Raw genomic sequence first — 22319 nt, forward strand, 5'->3', positions numbered from 1 at the left:
AATTTCCTTTGCAGTAGGACATTCAGACTTAGGAAACACCCCAAAAGCTTGGGTAAGATGGGCTTCTTTATACCTTGGAAATGTGATATGCAAACTGAAAAGGCAAATAATGTTAATGATCTTAACCCTATCTGGCTACACGGTTCTGACCTTTATCTCCCCTTCTCCCCTTTCATCAGGTATGGATATCACTTTCTGCTTACACCTTACAGAATGAATCCACTCTTAGTTGCTCTGATTGTAGCTGGAAGTCTGAAATGTTGGTGATAAATAATGGGATTATGTTTGTTTTATTCCCCTGCACCCTCTTAATACCCAGTGCTTGTGTCTGTGGGGGCTGGAGAGATTGGTCTGTGTGTTGGAGATTCCTCAGAGCTGTCCTCACTTCTTCCCTCCACCTAACCCAAGGTGCCATGACTCCTGGAAAGGCTTTTTAGCTTGAAAGGGAAAAAAACCCTCAACTCAACAACAAACCCTGCCAGGGTTGTCTTACAGTGTCCATTACAGCTGAGCAGGGTATGTTTTCATAGGCTACAGAACCACAGTGAGGATTTGTAACTCTTCACTGTGCAATCCAGGCTCTGAAATAGCAAGATTTGAAATATCCAGCTGTCCAAGGGAGTGGATCTCTTAAGCCCTGACCAGTTCTGACTTTGTACTCAGCAAGGTGATGTGTTTCTGCAAACCCCACCTGGTGCAGAGGAAGCCTTGATTCCTCTCATTGCTCCTCTCCAGCCAGGGGAGATGGATGGAGATTGTCTCAGAGATGAGCAAGGCAGCAGCAGATTTAGTAGTAGCAGGTTCCAGAAAAGCAGACAGGGAAGGAAGCTCAGTCATTTCTAGCACTGAAGCAGTAATGACCATGTGTCAGTGCACTGGGTTTAAATGCTTGTTTTGCCTTCCTCCTTCTGATCAACATTAACATTTGGCTCTCGAGAATGCAGAGAGAAATCTGTTGATGATGCAGAGACTCTAAATCTGTTATCTTTATGCAGGGGAAAATAAAGATTACCGTTGGTTTTGTTTTTTTAAAAGGTATTCCTTGGTGTACTTGCATTGCTGTCTGGCATAATTTAAAAAAAAAGTAGCATTCCCTCTGATTAATAAGAGCTTATGATGATGCATAATTTGTATTGTCTAAGTAACAGTCCCAAAACTGAGACGGAAATTGATACGGAAAATGTAAAAGAAAAATCAGGTTCTGTCATGTTTATAATCTGTAAGTACAGAGTTTTGGCATGGACTAAAGATAAGTGTTGGAGACAAGGGGAATTATTGTTTCCATCTCTCCTTATTCATCCAGGAGCCTTTGTACACAGAGGAAATGCAGTTTTCCTCCTTCCATCTCTTTTGGGAAATAGGTGCATGTGGTGTGTGCCCTTGGGATGCTTTTGTTCACCTGTGACTAATGAGGAGTGTTAGGTGTTTCTAATAAGCTCTTATCTGGCTGTTCTGACACCAGTCCTGCTGCTCATACCCTTCCAAGCCTTTCTGCTCAGCATCATCTCCAGTTTCTGTAACAGAGACCCAAGGCACTGGAAACCAAGCTGTGAGGCTCGTGTGTGCCAAGGTAACAGGTACCAGGGGAGGGAAGATAGAATTTCCTGTAAAGTAGCATCTGCTCAGTAGCAGATTTCACAAAAAGCAAGCAGAAAAGCACATGCATTTCTAGCACTTCAGTGGCAGTGTTATATGGGGGTGTGTTTGGTTTTATTTATTCCCCCCCTTACTCCTTCTATTCCTTGCAGCTGTTTTTCCTCTTGAAAAAGGGGAGAAATTTCTTTTGGTGCCTGTTATGTGCAAGGGACAACAAGCACATCTGTCTTTCTGCTGCCTGTGATGCCTGAAGAACTGCTCACAGAATTGTGTCTGAAAAACAGCTAGTTCATAAAATAGATCACTGTAAACAACAGGGATACTAACTTGCTATTGATGGATTTGTCTAACAGTCTTTGCTCAACTTCAGAAGTGATGGTGTGACTGATTTTTAAGGAGGTGGTTAATGGCTGCTTCAGTTCTTTGTATGTGTTCCTAAACATCTTAAACATTTCTCGTAAAAAATGCTGGTTATTAAACCTGTCAAAACGATTTGCTCAGGTACTGGTGTTATTTAGAGTAAATCTGGACATAAGGATTTGGTCTATATAGATGACCTTTCTCATTGAGATCTTATATTTATGTTGTTTATTTGTTTTTTTTAAAAGAACCCACTTAAATAACATGAACTTTCAGAGCTCTGTGCCCAGGGTGCTGGTCAGGCTGCCAGTGTGTGTTCTTCTTCATTTTGGTACTTGGTTTTTGTTTGTTGTTTTTTTTCTTGTCTTCCCCCCAAGCATTCCATGTAAAATCTGTCATAAATTATAAGTTTCCAAACTGACAATCAGAGGATTAAATAAATCCTAAATCTCTCTGTCTTAAAGGTACTTCTGTGTCAAGATTAGGGCAGCTGCAAGTCAGGATGAAGAAGACAGGTCAATAGTCCTGCCACATTTGAATCCTCACGTCCCCATAAAATGACCCATTCACAAGCACCACGTAAACCTCAACTTCAAGAGCACCTGCTGTTCTCTCTGGGGATTCTTTCCCATAAAAATTGCAGTAGTTTGGTGGGTGCATTTTTTTAAGATGTGCTGAGACCTTAAGTGCTCAGTGAAGTCAATTAGAGTAGCCCTGAAAAGTGACCTGGAGGTGTGCAGCTCCCTGCCCTGTCCTGATCGCTGCATCCATACGCACCAGAGGTATAATCCTCCCCATACTGCGCTTGCTCCTGGGGCAGCAGTGATATAAGAGGAGGATTGACCTCTGCAGGAGGCTTGGGTGTAAGTGAGGAGGCATTCTCGGGCAACTCTGGCACTTAAATTATCAAAGTTGGCAGGCGTCAACCTTGAAAACGTAAGTAGATTTAAGTCTCATGAATTTTCATGCTTTCTTACAATAGTAAAATGTCAGATACGATTCAGAATTCTCCTTCAATAATTGTTTTGCTTTAAAGCTGTTGCCATGGTAACGTGTCATTGCTGAGGCAGTCTCCAAGGTCCCAAAGAAATAGGAAATCCAAACTTCTCTCCTGTTTGCCCATGCTAGGGTGTTAGCTGGCAGTGCAGCCAGGAGCCTTTCATCTGGTCTAATTTTGTAAAATTGCTTTTGGCACCTGCAGCTTCCCTCTTGGTTTGCCTTTCCTGAAGTCAAGGAGAGACAGTGCTTCATAGTCCAAGCAAGATGATGTTGTCCTCCTTTTGGGGTACACCAGCAGCTGGGTATGTTTGGTGTGCATTCATCTTGAAGTGTAAGAGTGCCTCACTGACCACTCCACTGAGTCTTTGGTCTGTGCAGTGAGAGTTGGTAATTGGTGGAAGTGCGAAGGAAAGCAGCTCTGGTCTTGAACCATCTCCAGACTTGCCAGATGAGGCTGTGGGAAAGTCACAGGTTTCTTCACTGCTGCTCTAAGAGGATGTACTGTGGATGAAATCACTAAGAGAAGGATGCTTTTTGTTTTACGTGTTGAAAAGCTTGTTACAATGTGGCTAATAAACCTATTTCAGTCGTGTTTGCTGGGCAGGGGACTGCAGTGCCTTTTATGACTTGGAGCTGGAAGCCTGATGCTTCTTCCTTGTCCTCCTTTGCCTGTGTCTGGGGTGACTGGCTGCCTCCATGGAGCAAAAATGAAGCATTAGCTACAGCTTGAATAGGAGGGAGCTCAAAGAAGTTGTTCTGCAAAGTGAGAGGAAGATGCAGTTGAGAAATACAGCTAAAGGAACAGCATCTATCACAGGGAGTGACAGAACAAGGATCCAGGCACAAGTCAGCTCGGCAATATTTCAGGTTAAAGAGGTGGCAGTTGTAGGTTAGGCACTGGTGAAAACTTAAGGTCACCTCACACTTTCAACTGCTCATTAAACAACTTTTAAAGAGGTATAAGAATGGAATCAGTGTGAGTGAAAAGGGAGTTGGTTTGGGAATAACCCTCTGTTTCAGCTGGGGTTGGTATGGATGGGTGGCTTACACTGGGAAGGCATAGAGGAGACCTACAGAGGAGAATATGTGCCAGTTGCTGGTTGTCCGTGCTAGCCTCCCAGTGAACAACTCATAGAAAACAGGTGTGCCAGGCACTCAGTTTAGATAAAGAGCCATCTAGAGCAAAGAGGCTATAAAAACTTTTTCAAGACTAGCAAAAATGATAATGCCTCATCTAGTCTGTTTTTTTTAATGGCACTGAGAGTTTGGACCTTGCAAACTACTGTAAGAAACAGAGTTGTGGGCTGGAGGGACTTCCTTGGTGGTGTTTGCTTTGTAGTGGTAGAGGAGGATGAGCTGGACTGCTGGAGTTCCCAGGCACTGGGAGTACGTGCATGTCAAAACAGGTCACCAAGTAAAAGCTTCTTCTGGTCTGGCATCTCCAGCTGTACCAGGGAATTACATGATGCTTGGGGACTTGTGGCAGTGCTGGGACACAGCGTCTGTGCTGCTTGTTTGCAGAATGTTTCCTGCTGCAGTCTTTGGCCTTAGGGCAAAAGCACTCTTCCAGACATTGGTGGATGCTGTCAAGAGCTAGCATGGACCAAGACCCTTCCCAGGAGCCACCTACATGGCTTAAAGAGTAAGGCTTTACAAGTGTGAATACAGCCCCTGCTTAGTCATCGTGGTCCTGGGCATGTGTCACCTGTGACATCGAGGTAGCCTTCCTGTTCCTGATATCAGGAAGCTCCATCCGTGTAGCAGCCTTTCATTAAGAGGACAAGTGAAATTTGAATAATGAAAGCTGCTTTTTCTCCTTGTCCTCCTCATGGGATCATGAGTGTTCAGCCTCAGTTAAGGCAAAATAGTCACTGGAGGAGCTTCAGTTGCATGTACTTCAGCTGAAATGTTTCATTATTTCAGAGTTCAAGACTGGCTTTTTACTGCTGCTTCCTCGAATGGACATGCAGCTGAATCTTTACTTCATGAAGCCCAGTAACATCTCAAATCATTAAAAGTGCCCATCTCTGGTCTCTACTATCCAAAAAGATGGCAGGTTGTTGGATAACCCTGTCCAAGTGTGGGCATGTGCTTTGACAAATAAAGCATATGACGGGAGTCAGGGTGGATCTGTATTGGTTATATGTCACAGTAGGAAGAATTCCTAAATTCTCAACACCTTTATTTTTAGATGTAATTTGGCTAGACTGAAGCCTTACTGTTCAATGAATTGTTCCAAAATAAGTATTTCAGAAGATGATTAAACTTGAATGTGGAAGACAGTTTTTCTTGTGCTTCAGTGCTCATGGAAGGAACTGGTCAGAAATCACAATTCTCCTTAAATTGAATCCCAATTAGAACTCCTTTCACCAGAACTGCTCATCCACACAGGAAGCTAGAGGTGCTGCTGGGAACGCGACTGGGATAGCTAATTCTTGCTAATTTAGTCCTGTTAGCAGCAGAGTTCTTCAACTGTGAAAAGAGATGCTTTGGTCTTGCTTAAATTCCTTTACATTTTTATCGAGCTCCTACTGAAGAAGAATGTGCTTTGCTGCCTCTCACCAAGGGCATTTGCTGCCTTGGTTTTTGGTGCTGTGTTTTTTTTTTGTTTTGTTTTGGTTTTTTGTGGTTTTTTTTTGTGTTTTTTTTTGTTTGTTTTGTTTTTGTTTTTTTTTTTAAACTGGATGTTTGTGTGTTAAGATTTTTTTCTTCTGTTTAGACACACCTGAAAGGTCTATAGAAAGATTCAAAGATCAATCCTGTTGAAGTATTTATCCCAGCCTTCTCTGGGTGTTTCCAGCCTCTTGTCCCATGGACTGTCTCGTAACGCAATTGACTGTTCCCTGCCACCCTCCCCAGACTCTTTGGTTGTGCACCAACTAACCAAAGACCACTGGCTGCTGGAGTTTACCTCTTAATTAACATTTCTTGCACTGCCCAGACTTCCTGGACTGTTCAGGGAAGGTCCTTGATTGGTCTTTGGCAGTTGTGATTTGGCAATCTGAGTGACTCCTCCAGATTTCTGGAATCACTGCGTGTGGTTTCTTTATTCAAATTGCTCTTGACATATGAAAATCCACTGTGCTACAAGAACAGCTACACTTCTGCAGCTGCTTATTTACTGTCTGATTGTATGCACCTTGCTGGTTTATAACTTTGTCAACCTGAATTGCTACAGAAGACTATTTGTTAAGGCCTGTCCTCTTTCATAAGGATTAAATGTGGATATTGGCCAAGAGTATCTGCTTGCTTTACACTTGAAGACATTTATTCTTCCATGTGCTACCTGCAGTTGGGAAGTATGTTCTCCTACAAATAATAAGAGTTGTGTGGCTGTGGAGACAGTCTGACTTTGCATGAATGGTTTCCAAGAAGATTATTCACTTTTAAGTGTTCAGAGGGACTCCATCTTCTGTTTGAAGGCTCTGGAGTTCATTAGCCTAACTTCAGCACTTACTTTCCCTCCTGGGAGATGCTCTGCTCAAAGGCCTAGAATCAGATCTAAATCAGTTTGTCAGCTTTATCTGAGAGGCCTAATGCAAATGTGGAAACAGGAATTTGATGCTTAACAGAAGTTCATTAAATGTTTGGTGATGGTACCCATGAAGAGAGAGACCACCATGTATTCTGGAAGGAATTCTTGGTTTCAGATCTTGGTGAGTTCGGTTACGGACAAGGAGCTAAGATGGAGCCTGGTGACTGTAAACATGTTTTTTCTTCTGTCAAAGTGTTGTTGTTCATTTGTTGCTGGTGTTACTCCTCTAGAAAAGGTCTGGCATGAAAACCAGAGGTGCTTTAATCTCTGGGTTTTGTGGCTGCCATGTGTATCCATATATTTATATATAGCTCAGGGTTTACAAGACTGCATTTGAACTCCTGGTATTTGCCAACGTGATCCTGCTTTGCATCTGGAATGCTGAGCTGCTCTGTGCCGCCCTGCTTAGCCCTTCATATCAAGTGATCTCCATGTTCCATGCATATTTCAGACATGGAGCTATTTAAAGGAAGCTGTTTATCTAGAGATTTGGAAACAAAGTAGGAAGGGTGAGACAACAGGAAACTAAAAGATTGAGGGCTTTCTCTTCTGGGATATGGGAAACAGCCTTCTGAATTTGAGGATGAGAAAACAGAAAGTGTTGCTTTTTTGAGGAAGCCTGTGAGGGCATCTGATATGACCCATGGCACATTCTTTCTCTTAGAAACTTAATTGCACTGAAGTACATTCCATTTAGCTAGGGTAAGAGTGATAATCCTGAAGGAAACTGGAAGTTTGCTCTGATCTTGCTCTCGTTGGCAGTGCAGCAACAGAGATACAGATTGAGACAAGCACTGTTCAAACAGAGCATGGAGCTATTGCAGCTGGAGACTCTAATCATGGTCAGTTTGTGAGGTGGGTGTTGGGGGATCACTTCCTTGCTTTGATCTGGGGTCCTCCTTGGGTGATGTGTCAAGGTAAATTGGGTGATTTTCTCATGGACCAAGGGGAGGTGGTGGCTTCATCCCCTAAAGGGCTGCCACTGAAGAACTTTAAAAATGATAAAAGGCAGAAATGAACTGTTAATGTTTGCCCTGAAATATGTATGTGCTTTTGGAACACCTCAGTAACTGCTGTATTACAGATGGGGTGGATTTGGTGAACTCTCTGGTGAGACAGAAACAGAAGGTGCCAGACCAGGTAGCAAACAGAAAGTAGTGTGTGGATGCAGGGAATTCTGCTGGGGGGCAGGGAAAAATCCGGATGAAGTTAAAGAAGCCATTGAAATGTTTAGTAATAAAAGAGCAAGGAGCTTGGGAACCAGAAGAGCTGAGGAACAAGAACTACTGGTGCAGGATGTGAAACTGGATATTAGAGGGATAGCAAACATGATGTGACAGTGCATACCAGGCACTACCTGTTCTCTGATAGTGTGGGCAAGATAAACTGAAGAGTGGGTGTGGTGTGGGATGTAAATTAAATTACCAACTGCTTTTTCTCTTTATGTTGCTTTTGAGTGTCACAGAAAAATTGTGTTGGGGAGAAATGAAGTTGCAAGCCTGGGATCAAGGTTGCAGTGTATAGATAGATATCTCTTAGCATTAGTTTCCAGTAATGTTTCCCCAAACTCAAAACCAATTCTGGCTATTAATGGAACATGTGAGTCAGTACTTGCTGGCCAGGTGATAGATGACTCTTTCCTGCTGTTCATCAACACTTCTATACGTGGTCGGAGTCTTCCTGGATGTATGATGTGAGGGGACAAGGTAGAGTCCATCTTAGGCTGTTGTCAGACGCAACACACAAATCTTTGCAGCCACACCAGCCATTTCAGCAAGTCTGTCAATCTGGGGTAAGAAAGATTATTCAGCATTTCTGCTTGTCAGTCAAGAACAGCCCATACTTCAGGAGAAAAGGGAGTTTTTACAACTGTGCCTAGTGAAGACCACCTTGATAGTACAGGAATCCTTTCCTTCAGGGTTTATTTAAAGAGTAACTAGAGATACAGGTTTATCAAAAGAAGAAACGTGTTTGTCCAGACCAAGGAACTGTGGTGTTTTACTCCGTTGCTATCAGAACTGTGGTTGATTCAGTGCTACCCCATTTGAGGTGGAGTAGCACTGCCCAACAGTAAAAAAGGAGCTAATACTTTGCAGTTTCTTTAATGTTCTGCCCCAAAAGATAGGGCTGGGGGAACGGGGTCATCTTTTTCGTTTTGTTTTGGTTTGGTTTTTTTGTGGTTTTTTTTTTTCCTTGACAAATAGGGTAAAGTTTGGTGTATTCAATCCAAAAATATTGTAATATTTTGTGTGAGAGTGTAATGATTTGATGGTCACAGCAAGGGATGTGGGATCAACTTCGATGAAACAGTTGGACTGTTCAGGGTTTGATGCCTTTGGATGAGATCTGGGTGTTGATCAGATGGAGGTCACTGAGGAGGATGACCCCAGTGCCCTGGCTTATCCCAGAGTGGCTGAACTGCAAGTCAGGCTGTGGGAAAAGCAAAGGTGGGTTTATGATGTGTTATGAAAGAGCTCCCTTCTGTTGGAAAGGGGAGCTTTGGTGTTGCCACACAAGCAGGAGCTCATCCATCGTACTCGTGTATATGAATCACACACAAGATATTTATCCGTTCCTCAACTAACACGGTACCTCTCCTTTGCATCCCCTCTGAAGGGAGCAGGACTCTTCCAGAGGGTTCTTCTCACTCCCAAGTGCTTTACCACTTACTAAAGCTGAAGTGATGCTCTCTCCACTGGACTGTTTTCCCATTTACCTGAAAGATCTGGCATTTTACTTCCATGTGACATGAAAAGTGCGTCTGTTGGGAGAGGAGCAAGCACCAGTGTTTCTACATGACTTTGCATTAATAGGCAGGGACAGGGACTGAGGTGACATTCAGCTGTGAGACTGGCTTGGTCACTTGCTATGGTGAGGAACAAGTTGGACGTTTCTCCCTGTGGATTGAAATACTTAACTGACTCTGTGCAGCTTAGTTTATATTCTTTTCTGCTGCCTGGAGAATATAAGGAGTATTATTTTGATACAGTTTGTGTGTGTATGCATGTTTTACAATAAAGAAGCATTAATGAATGAAGTGGAACATATTGTATGGAAAAACTCGGGACACAACACCCAGCAGATGAGGAGATGGTTCCCTGGTAAATATGGTGGATGTAGCTCCACTGGAGAACAGCAGATAGCTGCTGTGTGCAGCTGAAGTACAGCTCCTGGTTTCTTCCCTTCTTTTTCTCTTTAATTTTTATTTAGATGTGTCCTCTGAAAATATTAATCCAGTATCATTATTGTCACCTTTAAAAGAATCCAGTATGTGCTTTTCTAGCAGGGTAACACATGTGGCAATACCTGTAGGTTTTGACTTTGAATAGTTTATTGACAGCACTGCGAGAGGTTCCGTGCTGCAGTGAGAGCTGCAGAAGCTGCCATAGAGGGGTATGGGCTATATTGCATAAAAAAAGCTTAATCTTTGCTTTCTTGCTTGTCTTGGCCTAAAACGTGACAGTTCTGGTGTGTGAAAGTCTTTTGAGTGCCTCACTGAGTGGCTCTGCAGAATAACAACAGGTACATCAGGCTGCAGGTGTTTTGGGGCCTCTCTGGATTTGTTGATCTGTCAGATAAAAATCCAGTGGTGACTCAAAGCTGGGTGTTGAAGGGGGGTCTGCAGGTGAGAGCCTGACAGGGTCTGGGGGGCCATGATATGAACTGAAATACTGCTCAATGGGGGGGTGGCCTCATCATCCTCCCTTACTTCCAATGGTGTGTTTGTAAAAAAATCTATTTCAATGCACGATGAGGGAAAAGTTGCTCACAGTTTTCATGGTATATCCTTAATAGCTTGAGCAGGTGTTGGTGTGAAACAGGAATAGGTGGGTACGATTCCTGTTGAGGAGTGAACATTAAAGAAAGCTGCCTGGATGAATGTAGTGGGACTGTAGCAACATTTCTCGAGGCTTAATTAATTTTGACTAGCTATCCCTAATAAGCTTACCTCCAAGTACTCTCTAATTGCAGGGCTTCATCTTAATTGTGCCTGTGTTGTGTTTTGCAGATAAGCAGTGTCTGAGGACTGAAGGACCCCAGAGAGGGAACACCTGTTGTTGAGGTACGAACCACTTCTCTAATGTCACAACATTAAATCTTGAACTAAGCAAAGGTTTGGTACAGCTGTGTGTACGTGCTAGAATTTCATCTGCTCTGGGCAATAGAGCAACCATCCAGAGCTCTGAAACGTCAGTGTCTCCCACAGCAGCTCAGCAGCCAGGCTTGGCAGGGCCAAGTGGAGTGTGAAATGGGCTCTGGCAGGCTGCGTGTCTTTGAAAGGCATGATAAGAGTTCTGGGACTGGAGCTTCTGCAGAGTAAACATGTCTGTAATCACTTACCTTTCCATTCTTTTATGTCCAGCATTCTATTTACTGCTCTTTTTGCAGCCTTCCTGTTGGGTATTTATTAAAGTTTCTAACATTCCCCTGGTTCTGCTCAAGGTAGCAGGGCTGGTGTGTGACCCAAGGGGTGCCCTTTCTGCCCAGCTGGACCTTCTTTTCTTGCTTTTTTTGCTGCAAAGGGTAGGCATCTTGTTTGACTTGGTCACTCAAACCTGTTTATCAGAACAAGAGGACTACCAAAGATCAAAATGAGTAAACTAGGCTAAGAAAAAACATATCTGGTTTACTTTGTTAGGAACTGAGGGCAGTGGATGATCCGCGTTTCTCATCCTAGCCTTCCTTTGTGGAAGGCACTATAAAGTTACTCATTCCCTGGAATCTATCATCAGGTCGAAGGATACGTGAGGTGCAGGTGTTCACATACCATGTTTTAGTGAAGGAATTACTGTTTTTTCATTATATTTGCATGGACTGAGGGCCCAAGAGTTTCCTGCCTTGCAGTTTGATTAGCGTGACAGTGACTGTTCTCAAATGCTGTTTCTCCAGGTCCTGGGAGCAACGTCAGCCTGGCTGTTCTACTAATTAATACTTCTGCCTTAACCTTAAGGTAGTCTGGAATGTAAACCAGTGAAACCCAGGGCACAGACTGTCCCCAAAATGATTAAGCTGTTAATGTCAGTCTGCCAGTACCATGCAGGGATACTTGGCTGTCAAGAATTCAGAGGAGTCAGATGGATGCAGTGAGGTTACAGCTTGCTTTAACATCACCACCTGGATCTGCTCTGATTCAGTAAAACTGTCTTGAAGTGACAGTAGCCTTGCCTGTCTCCTAAAGCTTTGCTCTGAGTCTTGGATAAAATTGCTCCTAAAATGCCTTATTTAGTCTCTTTAAATGGCAGCTGCAGAGATAAGGTGGCAGGTGTGAAGTTCTGTGTTTTCAAGGAGGCTGAGGCTCTGGTGTACCCATCATGAGGTGACTGGACCCAGGCTCAGTTAGGGGCAGCCACACCACCAGTTGTTTATGCTGTGTGTTGTGGCTGCCTGCCAAACCATCTTAAGTCCTCCTCTAAAAGCCTTTTGTACAGAAGCCAAAGAAGATGGCTTATCTCCCCCTGGGTGGGATGGGGAGGGGGTGGGAGGGAGGTGCCGGCAGTGCTGTGCGTGCTCTTCACTGTGACCTTGATGGAGCTAAAGAGGTCATTGGAGGTGGCCTGTCACCTTCTCCTGCAGGGAGAGAGCACTATGTGCAGCTGAGCAGAGAAGATGACAGTGGAGTGAGTGTCAGTGCCCTTCCTGCACATCCTGGTCTTGAACTTCATTTTTCCTCCTTTTCCACTTGACTTGGCTTTGACCAATGTGGTCTTAATGCCTGCCATACTCCTTGGATGTCTGGAATTGATCTCAGAATTCAATTTACTTGGTCATGTTGTCAACTCCCAAGTTGTCTAAGGGTGGTGGGTTTGATATAATTTTCCTCCCTTGTACAGAAATGAGAGTTACAGTGTAAGTTGCCTTCTAAAGTCCCAGTGATACATGTGGTTGTACCTCCCAACAGTTGTTCCATGGTTCCAGGACATGGAAACCAAACAGGTGTTTCCCACAGACTGTATTCAGCAGCTAAAAATGCTTCCTGAAGTAATTTATCCGGGAACATTTAATCCAGGCTCATTGACTGCCTGCATGAATACAGGCAACTTCCTCCCCAACATCCTCTGGAGCAGCCCAGGATAGCAAGCAGGAAGGAGGAAGTGCTTGTGTGAGTCTGTCACTGGCTGGTTGGTTCTTCTTGGATGACCTGATTGAGGAATATCTTGGGTTCTTTACAAAACAGACCCCACACCCCTGTTCGTTACAGATTGTCATTCAGAAATAAATGGGTTATAGAATCGTAGAATCATTTTGGTTGGAAAAGCCCTTTAAGATCATGGAGTCCAACTGGTTCCCCAGCCCTGCCAAGGCCACCCCTGCCCCATGTCCCTCAGCACCATCTCCAGGGCTTGGAAGCCCCTCCAGGGATGGGGACTCCACCCCTGCCCTGGGCAGCCTGGCAGGGCTTTCCAGGAAGGAGTCCTTTCCAGGAAGGAATTTTTCCTAATGTCCAATCTCAGCCTCCCCTGGCACAACTTGAGGCCATTTCCTCTTGTTCTATTGCTTCTTACTTGGGAGAGGAGACCAACACTCTTGTGTGAGCTCTTCTGACCTAGTACAGTTGCATGTTTGGTCACTTTGTTTGCTTTCTTAACCTACAAATACTGACTATGACTTGTGGCACCTAAGACTTCATTTGGTTATTTTAACATGTTTAGGTTGGGAGAAAGTTGTTCTGAAAACATTTCCTAATGGATTAATATATGATTTTGGTATTGGTGCTGTAGCTGGGAAGAAGCATGAACAACACTACATCTCTAGGATCAGTGTTATTGATGGGAAGTGAGGTGAGGCTGCTGCTGCTGCCTTGGGACTTCTGCTCCCCTCCTGCAGCAGAGCTGCTGCCTGCAGAGAGTGCTGAGCAGGTAGCACAGACCAGATAGGAACAAACTGCACCTGTGCTTTAGCCAGCCCAGGGTGATTGCTTGTCCTCAGAAAGGATTTTGCAGTTTGCGGGAGGAGAGGGGCTGGTGCATCATCACCCACCCTTTTACAGGGGGGCTGGGGGAGCATGCAGACCTTTTTGGTTGGGATTGCTGAGAACAGAACTGAACAGTTTAACCCTTGAAGCATGAGGGAGCCCTGGGGAAGCAGGCAGTGCTACCATGTCACTTTACCACAGAGGGTTTTACTTCCCTAAAGTGACCTGGGCATTTAAATTAAAAAAAAAAAAGAGGTTTGGGTTTTTTTCCAGTGCTACATTGAACAATTATTTATTTAGTCCCTTCCTTATCTCTCCCTTTTTGGAAGGGAAGCTGCCTGTGTTGAAGAGCAGAGTGCTGTGGTACTGCATATTGCAGCCATACCTGCAATAAGGAAGTGAATCATGCTCTAAAGAAACTAATAGGCTGCACCTGATAACATTGTGGGGAGACCTCACATTGCTTTTATTTCTCTTTCTTTCATGGAAGCTCAGCTTTTGTTTTCTGACCAATGCCTTGCTTTTCAGGCATCCTTGAATGTATTTGTTCTCAAGAGTACGGAAATGTAAATACAATAGTGGTTCAACTGCAGCAGCTACTCCCTTCCTCCTCTGCTGGCTTCCTGCATACATTTTGGAAGGGGGAAACTGTTCTTCTGCATTAATTCATTTCAGAAATGAGTGCTCTTCCTCTCCTTGCCACCCCGTCAGGTTTCAGAAACCAAAGGGGATGAGCAAAGAGAAACGATTACTCTCACGTATGTTCCTTGAGACTGAGAAGTAACCTAAGGGCTCTTGCCGTAGCTCCTTCAGCCTTTTCCCATGCTCCAGCCAGATGCAGGCATTGACTGACAGCACATCTCGTTTTTCTCCACTTTACCTAAATCTTTAACCAGACAAGGCACACAGACAGCATCCTGGTTGAACTAAGATGGTTCATTCATCTGCTTGCTACATCCAAGCACGTTTCTCTGAAGAAAACCTAAAAAACTGGAGTAGTGTCATCACTGACTGGAGTGTGTTTCTCCCAGACTTAACTTTGCAGTTATTTCTGAGACTTGTTGCCCAAATGTGGTCCTGCTTGTTCTAGTTGAGTCACCAGCAGCTAATGTTGGGCACTTTCTGAATGCTGTCATTAAAACCAGCTCAGGATAATGGGAAGGCTCAGATAGGAGCTGTTTGGGTGTAAGCAGTTAAATTGACCTCAGACTGTGACTGTTGTGCTTTTTTTACAAAGTCTGTGATGAACCTGGTATGGCAGTAACAACTTTCTGGACAGAGTTATTTATCTTCAACTACCCAGGTCTTTCTTGCATAACCTGCCACTTTTAATATGTCTGTGCTGCACTAATGCTGCTGCCTCTTCAGAACCGAGGAGTTCTGTGATGCTCTTAGGGCACTTGGCCAGCTGCATGATTGAACTTAGCTCAATAAAAATCCCTGGGATCCTCTCTAAGAATAAACATCACGTGAGAGCAGGAGTGTTTCCCTGCTCTGAGAGCATTAAAATGGCGTGCTGGTCAGGGAGAGCAGCAGCTTAAGGGCCAGGCTGACAGGCCTTGTGGGCTAAAGGGATAAGCTGCAAGGCCAGAGGGAGCAGAGGGTCTGGCATGTAACCTTTAGCTTTCCTTGCTGGGGAGTTTTCAGCCCGAGATGACAGTGCTCTCAGAATGTTTTTGTGATTCCAGAATCTGATAAATACCCTTATGAAGGAGACGTGAATGTACTTGCTGAACTTGCAGTCTAGAGGTGTTTCATCTCAGGCCTTGGCCTTTAACTTCAATACTGATCAGTGTTCGACTGAGCCAGTTTCTGAGCACTTCTCTGTACCTGTATTTTTTCTCTTTCCCCCTCGGTAGCATGGGAGGTGCTGGAGCTGCTGTAGGTGTCTGGTAACATTGCCTCAAACGGGCCTGCATGTGGCTTATGCTCTGGAAGAACCAGAAATGGATGTGGAGATAATGTTTTCCTGCAAGGAATTCCCTCATTGAGGGAGAAAGTCTCTGCAGTGCGGTGCATTAGCACTGGCGATGGAACATCTGAATGTGCCTGGTATTGCTTGGTCCCTCAGCAAAGTGTGCTCTCCCCTCTGGGAGCTTTGAGGTGACTCACTGGACATTTCCCTGCTTCACATACAGTTCTGAAGCTAAATTATTGTTCTGCCTTTCAGTGTTTTGAAGCTGTTACATTACCAAATAGGAGTGTCTCTCTCTTGGATCACAGGCAGCCAATATTTACTTCCAAGGCTTCCAGCAAATCCTTTCATGAGCTGTTGTAGCCCAGGACTTCAGTTCTGCTGCCAGAGATGCCCAAGTGTGTTCAGCATTTTTGAAGCTGAATGCTTCTATCTCGTTTTAAAAATACTTAGGATTTTTTGTCTTTCTCACTTGTGTGTAGGCACAAATACCCCTACTTGGGAGTGATTCCTAGTAACACAGAAAGTGTTTGATTTCCATTGTATCTCTTGTGGAGTTGCTCCAAGATGAACAAAATCTATGCATTGAGTTGCAAAAGCTGGTGCAAAGAGCCAGGCCTTTCCTAAGCATGTTCTAGTTGCACCCCACTGTGTAAAGACAGACATGGGATATCCCAAAGCTTCTTAGCAGAGTAAGAAGGAGCATGATCCATATGCTCTGAATCCCATGTACTCTGCTCCCACCCTAAATGTGTCTAGGGACTTCATTTCTCCATGGATTTCTGAACACCTGAGTGGACTCCCTGGAAATACAGGGACTGAATTTTCCTGGCATCAACATCTAACACACATGAAGCAAACAGAGGCTGCCAGTGGTTGGTAAAGGGGCATGTTCACTCTAAACTAGTTTGCTGACATGGCTGCAGAGCTCTGCTCTGGCTGATGCTGTTAAACCTTGCTGGGCACTAGCAGAACATTTGCTTCTCCTTTTTAAATGTCTGCTTCCATAATGCTTTGTTGTGGTTTTCAAATGGCAAACCCCTACCTCTCCACTAGTTCACATGTGTCTATTCTACTTCCAGGTTTGTTTTGGGGCATATTTGTCAGTTCTCAGCAGCCCGAGGGGAGGGCATGATTCTCCAAAGCAACTGATGAGTCCATTTACTAAACTAATTTACTCGCTCTAGCCAAGATCTTGCAGAATTGACAATTAACTAAAACTAGTTTCTTAGTATAGAAATGAGATTGGTTTCATTCTTCCAGAGGTTTTGTCCTTCCAAAGCTTTACGTTATTGTTTGCTCTATGCAAATCTACTTGAAAGAAAGCTTGGCCAGGTTTGCTGCTCCTGTCCTCCGGCTCTGGAGCATTGAGCTGGTGCTGAGTTCTCACTGATGAAAATAGTTCACTTGGCAACTTGGCATTTTGAAGTTACCAGTTCTGTGTCCTGATTGACAGGTTCTCATGCTGTGTAATTACATCGTCAAGAGAGGTGCTTATTTTAATTAAAGTAACTAATATAGTCACTAAGGTGACTAGAATTACCCTATATAGGTAAGGGAGTAAAGCTGGTATGTAAACTGGGTTCCTGGGAGCAGTGAGTGTGCACACCTGGCTGCCAGCTGAGCTGCAGCTGTTTGCATGGCTGTTTCCTGTAGCTCCTGCTCCCTGTAACCGGGGATGTTTTATGCCCCTTGCTCAAATCTTATCTTGCTTTTTGACTGACCCTGGCTGATGTGTTGAATTTGAGGCACTTCTCCAGAGTGTCAGTTTGTTTGCAGCAGATGGTACCGGCCTTTCTTGTGGGCATCAGATTGTGTGCCTGGAGGAGGAGGAGCCACAAAGCTGATCTGCAGGAGCTCTGCTGGAGAAGGTCTTTTGGTGCCATTTATGACTTGATTTCCTTCTTATAGAATCATAGAATGTCTTGGGTTGGAAGGGAGTTATGAAGGTCATCTAGTCCACCCCCCCTACAGTCAGCAGGGACATCTCCAACTGGATCTTCATTGCAAAACAAGGGAGCAGGGCTGCAGAGTGGATGTCTTGCATCTTTCTGCCAGACCATTTCCACAAGCTGGAACTGTTTCTGCTGTTCTTCAGAAAGTTGAACTCAGAATTTTCAAGACTTACTGCAGTAAACTTCTTGGTGCATGCATGAGGTTTGATATGGATGGAGCCCAGTAAATGCTATTTAATGGCTGCTTCTTGTACTGTTCAATGAGAGTGGCATTTTTTTTCTTAACTTAATTTCAGAATCTTTGTCTTCTGTTGTTTCTAATTTCTCTGCTGCCCTCTCAAATGTGTATATAGACATAAGGCAAAATGTGTGTCCAGGTAGGTATCCAGGGCCTACTTAGCAGTAGAACAACCGTCATTAAACTGGACTGGACCGCTGAAAAGTAATTTTCCTCACAGCATGACTTGAGCTCTTGCTCATATCCTGGTTTCTAGTCCTGTGTTCATCCTGCACAGTTTTTTTCACAAGCAATAATGGAAGAAATCACCTTAGAAAAGGGAGCCAAAATTCTCACATGAGCACAAGACCATTCTGGGAGCAGCAAATACCAGACAAATGTGGAGAAGGATGAATTTAGAGGAGCTGACATGAGGGACTTTGTGGCTGAGGTGAACTTTGGCAGTGAAGCTGCTCCCTTTGTGTGCTCCTTAGTCTTCCTTTACAGGCCATGGTAGTGAGACGATCTTGCAGCAAGAAGAATGAGGAGGTACAAAATACCTAATAATAAAATACCTAATAAAAACTAGAGTTATGGCCTGATCTACTCTATTAGAAACGTGCCATCCTTTGCCTCCTCACAAGAGAAGATCCTCTAATCCCAGCCAGAAAGCCATTATTTTCTGGGTTTTGCTCTTTGGGGAGGTAGAAGCTGCTTTCCTTTCTGATGCATGTGCTATTAAAGGAAAGCAGCTGACAGGAACAGCTGCTTGCCTTGCCTGTTTGGTTTGTGGCTTAGCAGTCAATATGCAACATAGAAAGAAAGTGCTTTGCTAACAGCCAGAGTTTTCCTACCCTGCCCCCACTCTGACTCTCTTTCCCTCTGTCCTCTGCCAAGTGAAAACAGGAGACTCTTCCCCCATGATTAATGAAACTCTCCTTATTTGGTGCTGCCTCTCCTGGTGTGCAGCACAGAAAACAATGTCTCTTGTGAGACAGCTTTAAAACCAGCATCCGTGTCTGATTCTGGGGAGTTTCTTTTTTTTTTTAAGAAGTTAAAGAATAGGTCATTTTAGAGCTGATACTTACAAGTCTGTGCAGAAGGTGGGCAGACTCCTTTATTTTCCCTAGATAAGCATTTATGATGTTTGGAGAGGACATACCAGTCTTTTTAAGGTCTCTTATTTCAGTGCTCGTAGGCCTGTGTGGAGCTAGACACTTGAAAGTCCCTCACAGTTATTATCTATGAACTCATCTTCCATGTGGCTTTTTTGAAGACCAGCCAAGACCATTAATCCCCACCTTCTAGAGTCCCTAATCCCTGCTGGGGCTTATAGGAAAGTTATTCTTGTACTCCCAGTGTAGCTGCTCTGGCAGAGGATCTCTCCTGCTGTAACTTAAGGCAAGTTTATTAATGTGGCTTTTTATCAACTTGGAGATGGTACAACTCACAATGCAGCAATCTGACTTGAACAGTCTTACCCCATCCTGCTGAGTGGTTCATAGCAGGGAAATTGCCCAGAGGGAGGGAATCACTGAGGAGGCTGATATTCTCTTATCTCATCTCTGTGTGCTTAATTATGAGTAGTAAAATGCTCTTTGCAGGCCAGGTATTTTTTTGGGGGAATGGGTGCGAGTGAAGAGAAGTGAAGGTTGGAAGTGGTCTGCTGGGTGATTCTTTGCGTTCCTGAAGCCTCTCAGCTCTGGTTTTTGTCCAGTTGCAGCTAGATGGATGTAAATCCCCTCTTCCTACGTGAGCCTCCTCCTTTCCCACCATCCTTGCTTGTTCCAAGACTTCTCTCTGATTCCAAATAAGCTTCTCCAAACACTTAGGACTGGTTACACAGAGTGGTGGGGACTGGAAGGGACCTCTGAAGATCATCTAGTCCAACTCTCTTGCCAGAGCAGTTCAGGTGGGCTTCCTTCCATCTGTTGTCCTTCTGGGCTTCACTTGTCATTTGGATGGGACGAGAATCAAGTCTGAACAATTTTACCTTCCGTTCTTGATTATTCCCTCTTGTCAGTTTTGGTAGCATTGGTCAGCTCTGCCTGTGCTAGATCTGTTGGTTGAAGTGGTTTTTAGGTGACTTGGTCCCTAAGGGAACCGTGCTGCCTCTCCAGTGCTACGTACCATGGGGAAACTGCAACGTTCACTTCAGGCTTATAAACAAATGCAGAACAATTCCAGTGTAATTCCTAGGAAGGTGGCAGAGTTACTGCCTTGGGTGTCTGGAGTTTTCTGTCTCTAGGAGTTCTATGACCAGAACTGGGCTCTTCAAGGCCAGGTAGCAAAAGGAGTTGCTGCCTTGGCTTTCCTCAGCTGTGAAATGCTCTGATCAAAAGCTCTGTAGGCTTTGTGCCTGCAGTTCCCCTGCCACCTCCTCCTGGAGCCCTTGTGTTTAGTTACTTCTCTGCGTAGCAAAGAAGGAAAGTGCTGCCAGAAATATCTCCTTACCCTGAGCCGAGGAAGAACCTGAATTAAGGCCAGAAAATAATGTAGCTGCTGGAAAACTGCAGCCAAGACTGAACTCGCAACCACTGTCTCACTGTGCAGTACAACTGTCCATGCACATTGGACTTGGACTAAGATCTGTAGAAGAAGCAAGGGCCAAGCTCTGCCAGGTAAATGCTGTGTTCCAGAGAAGTGATGCTGCTGAACGTGGTGATCCTCAAGTCTCATGGTGTTGTCTTAGGAAAGCAGAACAGCAACAGGTAAGTCCAGCCTTCCCAGGTTCATCAGCAACTCTGAGCACTTCAGAGCAATTCCTAGCTCTTATTTCATGACCTCTCACGTCTTCCTTCAAGCAACACTTTGGGAACAAGTTCTCTGAAGGGGAATACATGAATACATAAATAAGATGGTGCTGTCATCTTTACTTTCATAAAAATCAATGTTAATGTAGATGACACGTCACCCACAAAAGGAGGGTTTTTATTCTTAAGGGAAGAAGTCTGGTAGTTCAAACTAGGGTTGGATAATAAATTAATAAAAATATATTTATCCAGAGTGTTCTGAGAGGTCTGAATTACTCTGTAGCTGTAGATGCCATTGATATCTTGTCTGTGTTGGAGACTTCCAACTGATGGAGATTTGTTCATTTCCATTCTTGAAGTTCATCTATTTCCAACACCCTACCACGGGCAGGGACACCTCCCACCAGACCAGGCTGCTCCAAGCCCCATCCAACCTGCCCTTCAACACTGCCAGGGATGGGGCAGCCACAGCTTCTCTGGGTAATCTGTCTCACCAGCCTCACAGCAAGTAACTTCTTCCTAAGACCATGTCTCCATCTCCCCTCTCCCAGCTGGAAACCCTTCCCCCTGCTCCCATCCCTCCCTGCCCTTGTCCCAAGCCCCTCCCCAGCTTTCCTGGAGCCCCTTCAGGCCCTGGAAGGTGCTCTCAGGTCTCCCTGGAGCCTTCTCCAGGCTGAACACCCCAACTCTCTCAGCCTGTCCCCAGAGCAGAGCTGCTCCAGCCCAAGGATCATCTCTGTGGCCTTAAAACTACGTTTTTATGTACCTTTCCATGCAGGAAGAAGCAGGTAAGAAGTAATGAGAAAATAACTTCTATCTTGTGTATATACATGAAGTTCTTGCTTTTGGAGCTGACCTTCCACATGCATTCTAGTTTTCATCCTAGTTTTGCAACTTTGGCTTTTCCTCCTGTCCTGACTTGTGGGTCTTCTGAAGCAGCAGGAGGATAGACCTTTGTGTAGGATCAGTGGCTGTCTGTCCATTGCAGGACTAGTTGGGACTTCTAGAGGTAGTTTCATAACATCCAGAGTAATTTTAGTTCTTAAATTAAGAGCAAGAGAGTTACTGGAATATTTTGAATTAACACAATGGGCCGTTGTGCAGCAGAGATGCACATTCTGGAATTATTGCGCAGTTTTTTACGTAGCCTTCTCGTGTGTCCATTCTTAGCAGAAGCCATGGCATGAGTGACATCCTATATCTACTGCAGGACTGCACTGCTGGGTGCTCTCCTGGAGAGACTGTCCTCTGGGGTTTAGAATATCTCTGAGAAAGGAGAATCCTCAATCTCTGAGCTCTTGAGCTCTTAGCCCAAAGCAGCTGTTCCAGTAGTGTTGGTTCTGTGGAAGGTGATGGACTGATTTCTTTCTGACTATATTCTCAGAACACCAACATGAGAGGTGACCCAGGAGATTCCTGACAGTCCAATACTTGCCAAGTGAGATATGGTCTCCTCTCTATTAAAATCGAAATTGAAGGCAACTAAAATCAGTCAGGTCATGTTCTTACTGATGCCTCCAAAGTCTCCCTATTCTGTGATTAAAGAATGTTGTATGTTGAGGCACCTGCACACGTGTGTATGTGTGCACCAACATGTGAACAGGAGTTCTTACTAGTGCTCTTTGCTTTGCGTGTTCCTCCTGCTTTGATCTTTGGAAATCTAGCTCCAGCTAATTATTTTCATTTTGTGTAAGTGCTGAACTTTTATTTTCAAACTGCTTTTACTTAATTGAAAAGAATGATAAGGAGTAGTATGTAATACGCATGTAACCTGCTACTAGAATACAGAGATTCCTCAAAGTCCTGAAATACCAGTATTGACTTGTTTATTTCCTTCTCTCCACTGCTGGCAGATCTTCCACAGAGGGCTTCCCTGGCAGAGGGCTCCACAATAACTGGGAGTCATGTCATCTCTCCTCTCCAGACAGCTTAGCTTGGGCAGAATTGCCTTTCTGCTGTGGGAGAGGTGGAAGTGAAGGTGAACACAGTGGAACCTGCAGGACAGTTGGTACTTGGCAGGTGATCTCTGGCTAGGAGCTGGCTGCTCCCCCTGTGTTTGGAAGTGAACACTTCGTG

General features: G+C 44.4%; 1 protein-coding gene across 7 annotated transcripts in view; it reads left to right on the forward strand.

Annotated features, from left to right (window-relative positions):
* Positions 1–22319, forward strand: part of MAP4 (microtubule associated protein 4) — a 159193-nt gene that overhangs the window by 20782 nt on the left and 116092 nt on the right. For all 7 annotated transcript variants that reach the window (XM_051610991.1, XM_051610986.1, XM_051610984.1 and 4 more), the window contains exon 2: positions 10500–10553. The gene's annotated coding sequence lies outside the window, so the exon portion shown is untranslated. The remainder of the gene's footprint in view (positions 1–10499; positions 10554–22319) is intronic.

This window comes from Apus apus, chromosome 2 (genome assembly GCF_020740795.1).
Source record: "Apus apus isolate bApuApu2 chromosome 2, bApuApu2.pri.cur, whole genome shotgun sequence".
In the NCBI taxonomy this organism is placed as follows: Eukaryota; Metazoa; Chordata; class Aves; order Apodiformes; family Apodidae; genus Apus; species Apus apus.